At 40.8% G+C, this 13,159-nt stretch overlaps 1 protein-coding gene across 2 annotated transcripts in view; it reads right to left on the reverse strand.

The window, feature by feature from the left end:
- The window catches only part of Clvs1 (clavesin 1), a 171,052-nt gene that overhangs the window by 68,275 nt on the left and 89,618 nt on the right, over positions 1-13,159 (reverse strand). The window lies entirely within an intron of this gene.

Raw genomic sequence — 13,159 nt, forward strand, 5'->3', positions numbered from 1 at the left:
GGTTATTGCTTACGGTCTTTCTCACTCTAATGCATGTTCTATCTGGCAGAGGTGTATTTATTTTGATTCACTGCTGTGTCCCAAGCACTCCTAGGATACATCTGTGCTGGCTTTCAGTGAACACTGCAGAGTGGATAATAATCAGTGTGTTCAGGAGTGTTGGTCTTCACGCAAACACAGATGCTTAGAACGCACAGATCGGAACTGTCCAGTCTTCTGCACTCACCACCCAGCCATGCACAGGAGTATGACTAGCACACAATCAGTACTACTGATAAATGAGCCTTACCTTTTAAGGAACTTCTCAAGACAATAAAATGACATAACTCACACATGTACTGCTCATCCTAAGCGTTATTAGTGGGTTCTGTGTTTCACTGGATCTTGTTGTCAGGCCACTTGGTGAAGCTTGCTTTAGTGGCAACCACAGGCAACAGCCATTGATTACTTCGCATGCGAATGCGGCTGATTAATGTCAGTACTACCATAGTTTTTCAGTTGAGTAGAATATAGAATAATTTATGTTAGAGATTATGAGTAAGGAGTAGGAGATATGGGAGATAGTATCCCTAAGTGGAATGTTACAGGGAGCACTATTTCTAGTAATAGAAAAAAAATGCCTGGCAAAATCTAACTTCTAATACTTTTTTTTTTTTGGACTTGGCATGTCTTTTTATTTGCTAGTCATTTTTTCTTTTTATATTTCAAAGGCCTTAGAACAAAATCTGTATTTGACTTTAGGATCTCTTGCTTTTTATAGATACCTGTGAATCTTTTTACTAAGTTATGAAGGCTCAATATAAGAAGAGAAATAAACCACATTACTCATGCATACATCTGACCATCAACGTAACATGATATAATTTGGTCTTGTATATAAAGGATGTCTAATATAACCTCCGACTTTAAGAACTGTATGGAGAGGCAGAAATTTAAATTGACAAGGCAGAAACCCACATTGAATTCTAATGTAGAAGTATACACACCTTTTCATGAGCATACTAAAGAGTGGCTAAGGCAGCTCTCGTTCACCCACACAGTTTTGATGTTAGAAGCTGTAGAGCCGAGTGTGAGGAGCAATCAAGTGATTTTCCAGGGTAAAGCAGGGAGGAGTCACAGGGTAAAGCAACATGGACTACGAGATGCTTATGAGCAGTGCCTTATGCGGCTTGCTGGAGGCAAGGCTGGAAGAGGTAGTTATAGGGATAGGGCCAATGGACAAGGCTGGGAAGGTGGACTGTGAACAGGTACAAGGGGATCTCCTGACAAGCTATGAAACCTAAACTTCATTTGAGATGACAATAAGGGCACACTGAAGGATTGTTTCAGATAACATGATAATGATAGACTGAACATACTCAGAGAAATGGAAGCTTCATTAATCTCATAGAGTGTGTGTGTTTAATAACAATTAATAAGGCACCCACAACTTATCTCACACCTAGAAGACTGAAAGTTATTCACCTAAAATCAAAAGCAAGGCAAAAATGTCTGCTCTTATCACCTCTATTCAGCACTGAAAAAGAAAATGAAAACTACTTTTGTTTTCACTCTACAGAAAACTCTAAGGAATCATTTTCATAAAGGTAATATTATAGAATATAATGTTATTATGCTAACTAATATCAGTTGTATTTTAACACATTAGTAAGAAAAATATAAAAATAGAAAATTAAGGTAAATTAAAATGTCAATAAGAGTAAAATACATAGAAATAAAAATTTAGCCAGAAAAGTACAAAATTGGTAGAAAAAAATTTAAAATTTGAAAATCTAAGGAAATGGCAAAGCATCTCATGCTTGGAATCTTTGATATCATGGTGACAGTGTACACCAGGCTGATCTTGATCTGAAGATTAAAATCTGTCCTTCAAATTCCAAGCTCATGCTTGTTAGCACTGCTTGCTTGGTTGATATGTTTTGACAAATTTGACAAACGTGTTTTAGAAAGTGAAGAAAATCTTGAGTAACCCAAACACTCTTGACAAAGAGAATGAAGCTGAGCAACTGACATTTCCTCTGTCAACAGAGACCGTCAAAAAGCCACCTCTCTAGTCAAGACAGCATCATAGCATAGACACATGTCAACTTACAGAATTAAATAAACATGTCAGCCAATGGAATACATTATAAATAAAATAAATAAATAAATCAGGTTCTGTGGTCGATTGATTTCTACAAGGGAAGCAAAACTATTTAAGAAGAAGGAAGAGTGTTGAATAGTAATACTTGGAAAAGTTTAACGTGAAAGAATGTTGATCCTTCTTCATGCCATGCACACCAAAAAGCCTCAGGATGAAACACATGTCTCAATGTAATTCTCTTAGAACATCGGAGAAGGTCATCTGGTTTTAGTTAGTAATGGTTTCTTGGATACGAAGCCAAAAGCACACACAGTAAGAGAACAGCGTTGATAGATCGGACTCCATCAAGATGTAAACCGTTTATGATTTATAGATTTCTGCTGGTAAACTGAAAAGTGACTGCGGAATGGGGAAAATGTGTTATAGGACAAAGAATTCTTATCTAGGACATACCCATATCTCATACAACCCAGTGATGTAAAGACAACAACTCTATTAAAAGTTGGCAGCACATCTAATAGATATTTCAAAAGACACGTGGCTGACAAATACAGGAAAAGGTTTTCATCAGTCAGGGAAAAGCAAAGTCATAGCTAGGTACTGCTGCATAACAACCATGGCTTCCATTGAAAACCCAACAACAAAAACCTCAAGTAGGTGCATGATTGAGGTTTGTGAGGACATGGAGAAACTTGGATCCTAAAACCTTGCAAGACTGGGGTTCAGCAACTTTGGAAGACAATTTAGTAGCTTTTCAAAATGTTAAATGCAGAGTTACCACGTGACCCAGTAATTTATTCCTAGATATATATTCCAAACATCTGCCTTACAAAATTTATTACATGCCAGAAAGATGGCTCAGCCAGTAAAGGCCACTCCAGCCAAACTTGACATCCTGAGTTCCAGTTCTGGGACCCACATTATGGGAGGAGGGGACAGGCTCCCCCACATTGTTGTCTGACCTCTATGCTTGTGGTATGCATGAACTTGCATACACAGAACACAGACTAAGTAAAAATGAAAAAAAAACATTATAGGTAGTCATAAAAGTTTTTCTCATAATTGCTCAAAGTGGAAATTACCTAAATGCTATCAAACTGAAAAACAGATTAAAAGGTAGTGTGAACATATAATGGGATGTTATTCAGTAATATAAAAGACTAAATACTGACATGAGCTCCCATGTGAATGAGCCTTGCAAACATTATGTTAAGGGAGAACTGAGAACTCTCAGGAACAAAGGACTTGTATGGTTTATTTGCTAGATAATGTGCAGAATCAGTAAGTCTATCTGTAGAGGAAGTAGATTTCCAATGGCTTGCAGCTCTAGCAGAGGTGAGAAAGTAATGACTGAGGAAGAGCTGCTATCAGGAATTGGATTGCTTTGAGGGAAAAGTCAGGGATTTGGGTAGCTCAACCTGCCCTTGAACTGGCTCTGTAGTCGAGAACAGCCATGAACTTCTGTCCTTCTGCCTCCACCTCCAAGTACTAGGATGACCGTGCAGGATGACAGGTATGTACGACCATGCAGGATAATAGGTATGTATGACAATGCCTTATTCATGCACTGGAGTTCAAACTAAGGACTTTGTAGTAATCCAAGACAAACATGTTTTGGCTAAGTTACATCTTCAGTCCTAAATAAGTACTTATTCAAATTAAAATAAAAGCAAGAGGTGTGTATTAAAGAAGCGATCTTTTAGAACTACAGCTAGTCAGTGTATGAGAGCATCAAAGGCTGCCTAGACCAAAGCACAAAGAAGAGAGAAAAAAACAACTCTAAAACAACGCCTCTCCCACCCTCTGGGAACAGCTGGTGAGGACCCGACCGCAGCAGCAGCTCCGGGGATGGGTGAAGAGAAAGAAGAAAGTTTGTGGCACCGGAGTCGCCTAAGATTGGAAACCAATTTATGTAGCCAGGAAAAAGAAGAAATGTATGAATTCAATCAACTTTCCTACTTGGTATAAGGACATGAACAGCAAAACACTTTAGCATCCTAAAACATTTGAAAATAGCAAGAATTAGATATTCTAATTCAAAACTAGTTTTTTGTTTAAGAAGACAGTGACCTTCACACCCAGGTCAACGGTTTCTAACCCTGAACACCTGCCTCTGAAGTTCATAGTGAGTTCTCAGCCTGAGTAACTAGCTGGCTTTGGAGCACTGAGCAAATTCACCTGGTTCCTGATTCCTAATTTGTATAAGGGAGATTCTCAAAAGGAATGATTCTCCACCAGCGCTGCTGGGACCAGAAGCATCAATATTATGTTTGCTTTGCTATAGGAAGGCAGATTTCTAGACCCCACCCAGCTCCACAGAAGCACAGCCTCGCTGAGTTGACCAATCAGTGTGTGTGTGTGTGTGTGTGTGTGTATCCCTGTGCATGTATGCATGTGTGCTCACAGAGGCCAGAGGAAGGCATTGATTATCCCGCTCTGTACAGCAAATACCTCTCACAGGATCAGGGTTAAAGACACACGCACGACCTTGCAGCCTTCTTTAATGGGTGCTGACGTCCAGACACAGGTCATCATGCTTGAGGGACAGTCACTCATGCACGGAGCCACCTCCTCTGCACCCCAAGCAATCATTTTCATCTTTTAAAACTCTTTTGTGGGTGCTAAACTATAGATGTTTGGGTTCCCCCTGATGTATAATGCCCCCAAGATCCCCTTTAGATCTAAAACACAGCAAGAGCAAAGTTCACGAAGGATTTCAGGCATCAAGAAGCCATCTAAGGTGCTGATGTTTGAGCCATGGGTGTGCGACAATGCTCATCATAGGGAAGGTGAAACGCTAGAAGATGGAAGGGTGGGGGGCTTCGCAGCACTGCAGACAGAAGCCAGTGGGGATGCAAAGGGTGGGAAATGTGCAACGGAAACATCACCTGAGAGGAAATTGGTAGCAGGGACAGGAAAGGGAGTGGTGTTGGGCAGCTCTGATGAACAGGCTTGGGTGAGAAGGGGAGGGCAGTCTCTGGTATTGGATATTAGCTTTGTGCCTGGAGTTGCCCTGCACTCTAAACATTTATTATTCTTGGTGTTAAAAATAACCATTTTGAACCGCTAACGTTCTAAGGGAGTTGCTTAAAAATTAAGAAACACACATTAGAAATTGAATAAGGAATGAAGAACAGAGCCTTGTGGCAAGGTATTCTGTGAAGACAGGCTCACCTGGGACGGCAGCTGAGGATGGGCTCCTGTGTTCATGCAAATGTATCTCACAGCTTAAGTGGAATGTTGTGTAGACTCTCAGAATTGACTTTTCTTTTCAATGACTTAACATCCACTTTAATGCCATCCTATACTACTGCTTTTCCAGCGATATCTTCATCAAAGCCTCATTCAGTTAACGGAAAAGGGAATTTATAATTTCTTCCCAAGTTTAATGAGTCTACGGATTAGGGCATTAGGAATTATTCCTCTCGACTAATGACATTTCAGCTAAGCTGGCATTAGCTTAACTTCTTGCTTTTTTTTCACATTCTTAATACTTTTCAGAACATGTCTTTAAGTTTCCAAAACCCAGTCTATTGTTGAGGCAGAATAAATTATCTTTGTGACTATATGCTCTAGAATTCTGCAGCAGCGAGAACATTTTTACAACTCTTTAGACTAGTTTTTGGGCTTTACAATAGCCGTTTTGCATCTAGCTGGCCAATGTCTTATTTCTTTTTCTTTTTACAGGTGGTCCTATAAAGAAACACTAAGATAACTTTCATTATGCCCTGGTGGTTTGACCTGCTGAGAAGCCACCCCTTCTACTCCTGCCCAGGGTAAATAGCTTCTGACATAAAAGGAGCTTTTTGCTAATTTACATCACTTGTTCTTATCAAATATTAGATCAGATTTCTCAGAGGAAGCAGACAGGGCTTCAGCACTGCCCTTGCTGTCTTAATAGTCTTTTGACATTGATTTATCTGCCTTCTAAAGTGCACCCCAGGATACATTATCCAATAACGGGCATCGGAGCACACTAAAACACAATTAAGGTAAATCCCTTCCTAACATCTTCTAACTACAAATCCCAGATACAATAAAATGATGGAGTCGAAAGAAATCCACGCCTAGAAAATACTAGTGGATTTTATTTAACGTTTGAGATGCTGATGAATCTGTAAGTCTTAGCAAAGGCAATTAACAGACTTCTTATAAAAAGCCTTTGCAACCATTTGAAGTAAGAGCAACACAATTAAATTTGAGTGTAAATTGTACAAACACTTTTGTGATATGAGGTAAAAGGTTCATTCCCTTAAGTAAAAAGATTTTTTTTACAAGCTTGTAGTAAAACAAGATTTTAACCACCACCCAAAATGGCTGATGCCTCTTATCAACCAATATGCAGAGAAGAGAAAAAACTTAATAAGCATATGGAAATTTGAGCCATCTCACTGGTAATCACAGTGCTCAAAGCACCAAAATCAAGATGCTGTGTGTAGGATGTATCATGAAATATCAAGGACTTATGATTATTGTCTAGGAATGTTTTGACTTAGAATGTAGAGTATTGGACCCTGCTGATGATCTCCCCTATTTCTTCTTTTTTCTCTTCCTTCTCTCTGTTGAAAATGACCCCAGGACTTTGTGCGTACACACAGAATGTGTAATGAATGGTTTTGAAAGGAATTTGAATTTACATGGTATTGCATAATATTATTCCAATTTTGAATTATTATTATTATTGTGTATACTGCATATCTTAGAACTTCCAACTGGTCTCCGATTCTCAAGAACCTGCAAAGAGCTTTCCTGGTAGCGTGGGAGCTGTTTAAAGCATCAGCTAGTCTCAGTCTCTTAAAACACAGAATAATTAACAGTTCTTATAATTTTTAGATACCCAAGGTAGGAAGGTGAGCGACAAATATTTTATATCACATTGTAACTATTGCAGACAAAAATCACTCCGATAAGTCTGCATGTGTCCACGTCTTTGGTAGTGCTGGTTGAGTGTGACGGAAACTCTTCCAGAATGCTTAGGCTCACAGCTGTGCACCCTGGATCTAATGCTAAGATACGCCGATTCTCCCAGGGCACAGTTGAATAGTAGCATCTACATAAAGCAGCCTGAATTCTGTGGTTTCTAGGTTCAGAAGGAAACATTTACACAATTTGTGCTTCTTCTCTGGCTGCCAGCTGGGTTAGGAAGGCAGGGGTTGAACCCATGTCCTTGCACATTCTCAGCGCGTACTCTTCCACTGAGTAACCCCCAACAGCTATTATTTCTTAATATTGTCCACACTGTGGATAGGATAAGTGAAGCCATGAATTCATCAGCGAGAATTATTTGTAAAGCGGGAGTAAATCGGCTCCATCAGAGAATCTCTTAGTGCCAGCATGTAGCTGATTGCAGTGATTCTGTAGCACTCATGTGATGCCACAGATTCGATATTCTATGGGATGCTGCAGATTCAATATTTATGGGAGGCAATCATTCTGAAATTTCTTAAGAAATGTGTTGTTGGGGTAGGCTGCTTGTTGATCCCTGGATGCCTGACTACCTTAGACCTGAAATAATCACACAGAAACCTTATTAATTAAATCACTGCTTGGCCCATTAGCTCTAGCTTCTTATTGGCTAACTCTTGTATAAATTTAACCCATTTCTATTCATCTGTATAGCACTACGTGGCTGTGGCTTACAGGGTAAAGTTCCCAGCATCTGTCTCCTGTGGCTCTATGGCTTCTCTGTGACTCCACCCTTCCTTCTTCCAGCATACAATGCCTAGCTTTCCCTGCCTAGTTCTTTTCTTCCCTGCCATTGGTTCAAAGCAGTTCTTTATTCATTAACCAATAAAAGCAACACATAGACAGAAGGACCTCCCACAGCAATGTGTCACAGCTGCGTTTCTCTGTCTCCAAAGTTCCAAGAAATAATCATCAAATTCTACATGGAGACAAAAGAGTGTTAGATCATTTATGGAAACAACCCTCTCAAGACAGAACCCCAGGATGGTCGAGCTTAACTGGCTGAGATAGGAGCAACTGGACAGGAGTCTCATTTGCATTTTGGGGTAGAGAATTAAATATGCTCCACAAAAACCAAGCTGGTTTTGAAGACAGGAAAGTGGCTACCTTGGGTGTCAATTTTTAACATATTGTGCCTCGAAGTCTAATACAAGATCAGATTTTTCTTGCTCTTCCATTAATTATTTAGATATTTTCAGTGTCTAAAAATTTACCTGAGATGTATATTTTGTGAATTTAACTTATGTGTTAATATTTCCATATATAAAACCAGATCCTTCTAATATAAAAAAGAACTTTCATTTTGATGTTTTTCTTTTGTGCTAACTAAAAGGGGGTTAGCAATGTTTAGTGGTTTCTTAGAAACAAATGCCTCCATTCTCATCAAATGAACCCACATATGGATGCCCACACTTTCTCCCATGGTAAAACACATGGGAAATTGTGATCTCTTAAGTTGGCCTCCGTGGAAACTAAAATCTCATTCAGAATAGATGCTGAATTTATCATCCCATCATCTTTTTCATGTTTTTGTCTTGAAGTGCTTCAGATGCAGCACCTCGGGCAACATACCCTTCATCCCCTCACTATTGCAAATGATGGAGACACTAAGGGTCTCTTATTTAAACAGGGCACTGTCAGACAGTCAAGACTTTTCATGGAGAAATGCTTCTGAAAAGAAGCTGGTCCAGAGATAGCATGACTGACAGACGGGCAGGGGAAGACAGAGTGATTCTCGAGGCATCCTTCCCCTTCTAGCTAGGTCTGACTGAGCCTGGAAGACAGCATAGCTCAGAATTGTTCCACTATGTAGATTCCCCCGCCCCCCACGCCCTACTCTGCTTGGCTTTGGTGCGAATTGCTTTTCATGCCCTTAGAAACAGAGAACTCTAGCGAATGCTTGCAAAGGTTATTTTTTTTATACCCGGGGTTTAATCTCAAGGTAATGTGGGTTATGCAGGGAAAGTCCCTTTAGGAATTCCAAGTCCGCTTGGACTTGAGGCTTGGTCCCCCAGGACACAAACAGAAAGAGGCATCTTCCTGTGAGTGTATTACAATGATACATTCAGAACAGAATTCTTGGACAGCAACTCCACAATTCATTTTATAATTGCAAGAGGCATAAATCTTTTTTTGATGCTTTGAAAAATATTATTCTGCAACTTAACAATTCACAGAGTCCAGCCCTCTGTCCAGACTGAACTTTCGCTGCTGTGCGAAGGACCCGAATGCTTTCTAGTGGCCATCTTGCCTGAATGTTTCATCTGCTACCATCTTTCTGCTTCCTCTGCTTTGGTTTCTCCCATGTCCACGAGTATGTAGTCTGGTGAGATATGTTTACTGACAAATTCATCTTCCTTCCTTAACCCCTTCTAGCTGGCACCCAAATACAGCTCCACACTAAGCCCCTGGAAACTCCACTCCCAGTTCCTGTATTGATCCTTACAGCTTCCTGGCCCAGTTTCCCTGTCCTCCCCCGTGAGTGCCCCTTTTGGGGTTGAAGCTGCTCTTTCTTCACTTGGGTTATTCTCTCAACTGTTGCTTTCCATTCCTTAGTTTTGTTTGAGTTTCCTCTTTCCTGGAATTTCAGGTACTGTGAGATCTTTAAAAATCACAAGATTCTCAGGAAAACGGATGAACTTAGAATATACAGTAAGTGATTCACACAACCTCAGAAAGAAAGAAAAATGTGTATGTTCCTCCTAATATGGGTATCCTATTCTATAACATATGCATTCATATATGTCGACAAATGTATGTGTAGTTAGAGTATCACATTTGGAAAGGAGACCACAGGGAATAAAGAACGGCAGGGCAGGCAGTGACTCATGAAGTATAAAGCTTACTGTTCTTCTAGTCTTAATGCTACCACGATTTTTCTTTTCTTGGGGTGGATAAGTGCATAAAATATAATTGATAGCAAAAGCACAAAACACAATATGCAGCTCCACATATGCAGAATGGCCATGCTAATTGGACAGTGGCTCACTGAGGTGTATTGAGTTTGGACAGGGCAAGCACTTGTTTGAGTGGATTCCTTAATTTAGCTGGGTGATGTTTTTGTTTCTGTGTTCACTACAATAAAGTGAATATTAATTAAAAATATGAGGCAGCTCAGAGGTTAAGATGATTGGCTGCTCTTCCTGAGGACTCAGTTTTGATTCCTAACATTCACACGGCAGCTCCCAACCATCTGATGCAGCTCAATTCCAGGCGATCTGAGGCTTTCTTCCGGCCTCCGCAGGCAAAAGGCGTGTGCATGGTGCACAGATAGAGATGCAGACAAAGGAGCCATACATAGAAAATAGATAACATTTTAAAAATTCTTTTAAAATAAAAGATAGCCAAATCTATATACTTAGCCCAAATTCCTTCTTTCATCTCTCACTTAATGTAAATTATTAAGACTGTCTCACAGGATTTCAAGTTTACATGTCTAATGGCTTTAGTTCATTTCCTGTTACCATTTATTATAGTAATGATACCTTATAAAAAAAAGAGAGAGGCTTATTGGATTTAATTTTGGAGGCAGAAAGCCCATGATCAGATGGTTCCAGCAAGCTAGGGGACTCATTGACTGCATCATTCATAAGCATCAAGGCAGGCATGGGGATAAGAATGACCATCTATAGAGACAGGAAGTCAGAGGGGTAAAGAATGCCAGTCCTGTGTCTTTATAGCAAAGCCCTCCGTGGGAACCCAGTGAGGCCCCACAAGAACTACACAAGGACAGTATCCCAATGACTGATTTGCTCTCACCTCTTCAAGGATGGACTTTTACGTGACCTTTACATCACCACACCCAGGGTCAAACTTTCAACACATGAACCTTTGGAGAAGACAGTCAAGCCATGCTTGGAGCACAGAACCCTGTGACCCTTTCTTGTCAGACCTGCCCACCTCTCTCAGTACCATCGCATTCAGTGACTTCACCCTGCCCCTTGACTTCACATCTGAACCTTGCCCTTCCACACTATCAATGAATCAAATCACCTTACCTTGTTCCTTATTTGGTTACCGAATCACTCCCATTTCTCCTAGGTTCGAGCATTATCCTTCCTTGTTTACATCATTGAAATTGGCTTTTAATTGACTTACTTAGTATTGCAACTTCTATTACGGTTTTAATGTGAAATGCACACACCCCACCCCTAACCCTGCTCACGAGTGCTTGGTCCCCAGCTGCTGTCATTGTTCTGGGAGGTTGTAAGACCTTGGGAATATGGGATCGGTGCCTAGAAAACACTGTTTGGTGTGGGCCTTCAAAAGTTACAGCACAGCATGGGACAGCTCCCCCCCACCCTCTGCTTTCTGATCTGACAAGATGTTATAAGCAGTCACTGGCTGCTTCCAAATCTGCAGATGGGGCAGCTCCCTAGTCACACCATCCGTGCCACAATGGAGGACTCATTCGGAAGGAGTGGGCTGACATAAATCTTTGTTTCTGTCAGACAGTTCGATCATATTGAGGGAGAAAGCAACTAGTACGCCCTTCTTCCTCACAAGCTCTAAGTGATCACAGTGGGAAAGAGAAGTCTGCCATCTCGCTTCGGTAATGCGTTTTAAGGTCATCAAATTTTTCAGATTGCCACGAGTGCCCTGAAGTCCTTCCTGGTGCTCGTGAGCCGCAGGGTTTGAAATGAAGTCCAATGTTCTCCTCTGCTGAGCTACACCTGGCCTCTGTGTCTTTGACTATAGTCTCCCCAAGGCCTTGAAGCTCCTTCCCTTCTGTCTTCACTCGCCTATTCCACACTTGTCTACTAAGAAGGAGCTGAGACAGTGGCGTTGCCCAGGAAACCGTCTCTGACTCCTCGGAGCTGTATTGTTTTCTTCATCTGGGATTCCAGTTGCTCAGCGTTTTTCTTCCTTTCTGAATGTCGTTTTTAATAATCTGTTTATAGGTCTGCCTTTGCTTTGAAGCATGGCCTTCCCACATCAGAGGCTGTGTCTCTTTACCTTTGTGACTAACTAGATATAAAAGTTGAGAAATTGTTTCTTCATGGATTGAATTGAATTAGAAGACTGGCTATGTTTATAAAACACAGGAGCCCGAAAGACAATTTATCGGAAGTATGCCGGAGATAGACCTATTTAACTGGAGCCTTCTCAAATGGGCTGCACTATCTGCCCCAGTATCACCAGGGTGTCATTAGCTCTGATTACCTTCCTGAGTTTAATTGACACTTAACAAGATAGAGCTTTCAAAGAGATCTTTTATTCCTCTGGCATTTCCATAATAACAGATTGTGCTGCTACAAATTCAGAGTTACGGCATTGCGCGCTGGGAGAAGGTGAAGCCCTGTTTGCTCAGTGCGAATATTCTTTGAGCATACATGCAAACTTTAGGAGACACAGATTCATAAGCTTCTTCGTCCAAAATGCAAACATTTCTTTTTCAATTTGTTCTGAATACGCTTTAGTACACACAGTCAAAGATGTTGCAGACACTGCTGTTGCAAGAGTCGTACAGGGAGAAGGCAGATTTCAGTCGAGTCTGTTACTGATGCCAAGGCATTGTGACTGGACTCACTCCCGCTGCTGGGTGATAATTGAAAAGATCACACTACAAGAATAGAGGCAAAGGCACCTCTGAGCAGGCAGGTAATGTCATCTGGGTCTGAGTTATGGTAATACAGATTGGATAAGGAACTTCCTTGTTTATGAATAAGGATGAGGCTGACCAGGTCCAGTGTTCAGAAATCCAGGCTTATGGATAAGGTACTAATGCAGATTGCAATTATACAAGTGCATTAAAGCCAATGAATTCACAGATAAGGGCTGTCTCTTCATCAGTTGAATACCACTTGGACATCCATGAAGCACTGGTTATATACAATTACTTTTCAGTTAATTTCTGCTACACACTTGTGAGACAGATATTGCTATGATACTACATTGTGCGATGGAGAACAGGTAGATCCCTTAGGTTTACTTTTCACGGAGTTCTAGATCTGTCCAGTGGGTCCTAATGATAGACTGTGCCTTGAAGAAAAGGAACAATATCTGAAGTTGCCCTCTAACCTCCCCACACATACACACATGTGTGTACTAGTACACACACACACACACACACACACACACACACACACACGTTACACACGTTAAAGGGGA

This window comes from Myodes glareolus, chromosome 16 (assembly GCF_982192425.1).
Source record: "Myodes glareolus chromosome 16, mMyoGla1.1, whole genome shotgun sequence".
Classification (NCBI taxonomy): Eukaryota; Metazoa; Chordata; class Mammalia; order Rodentia; family Cricetidae; genus Myodes; species Myodes glareolus.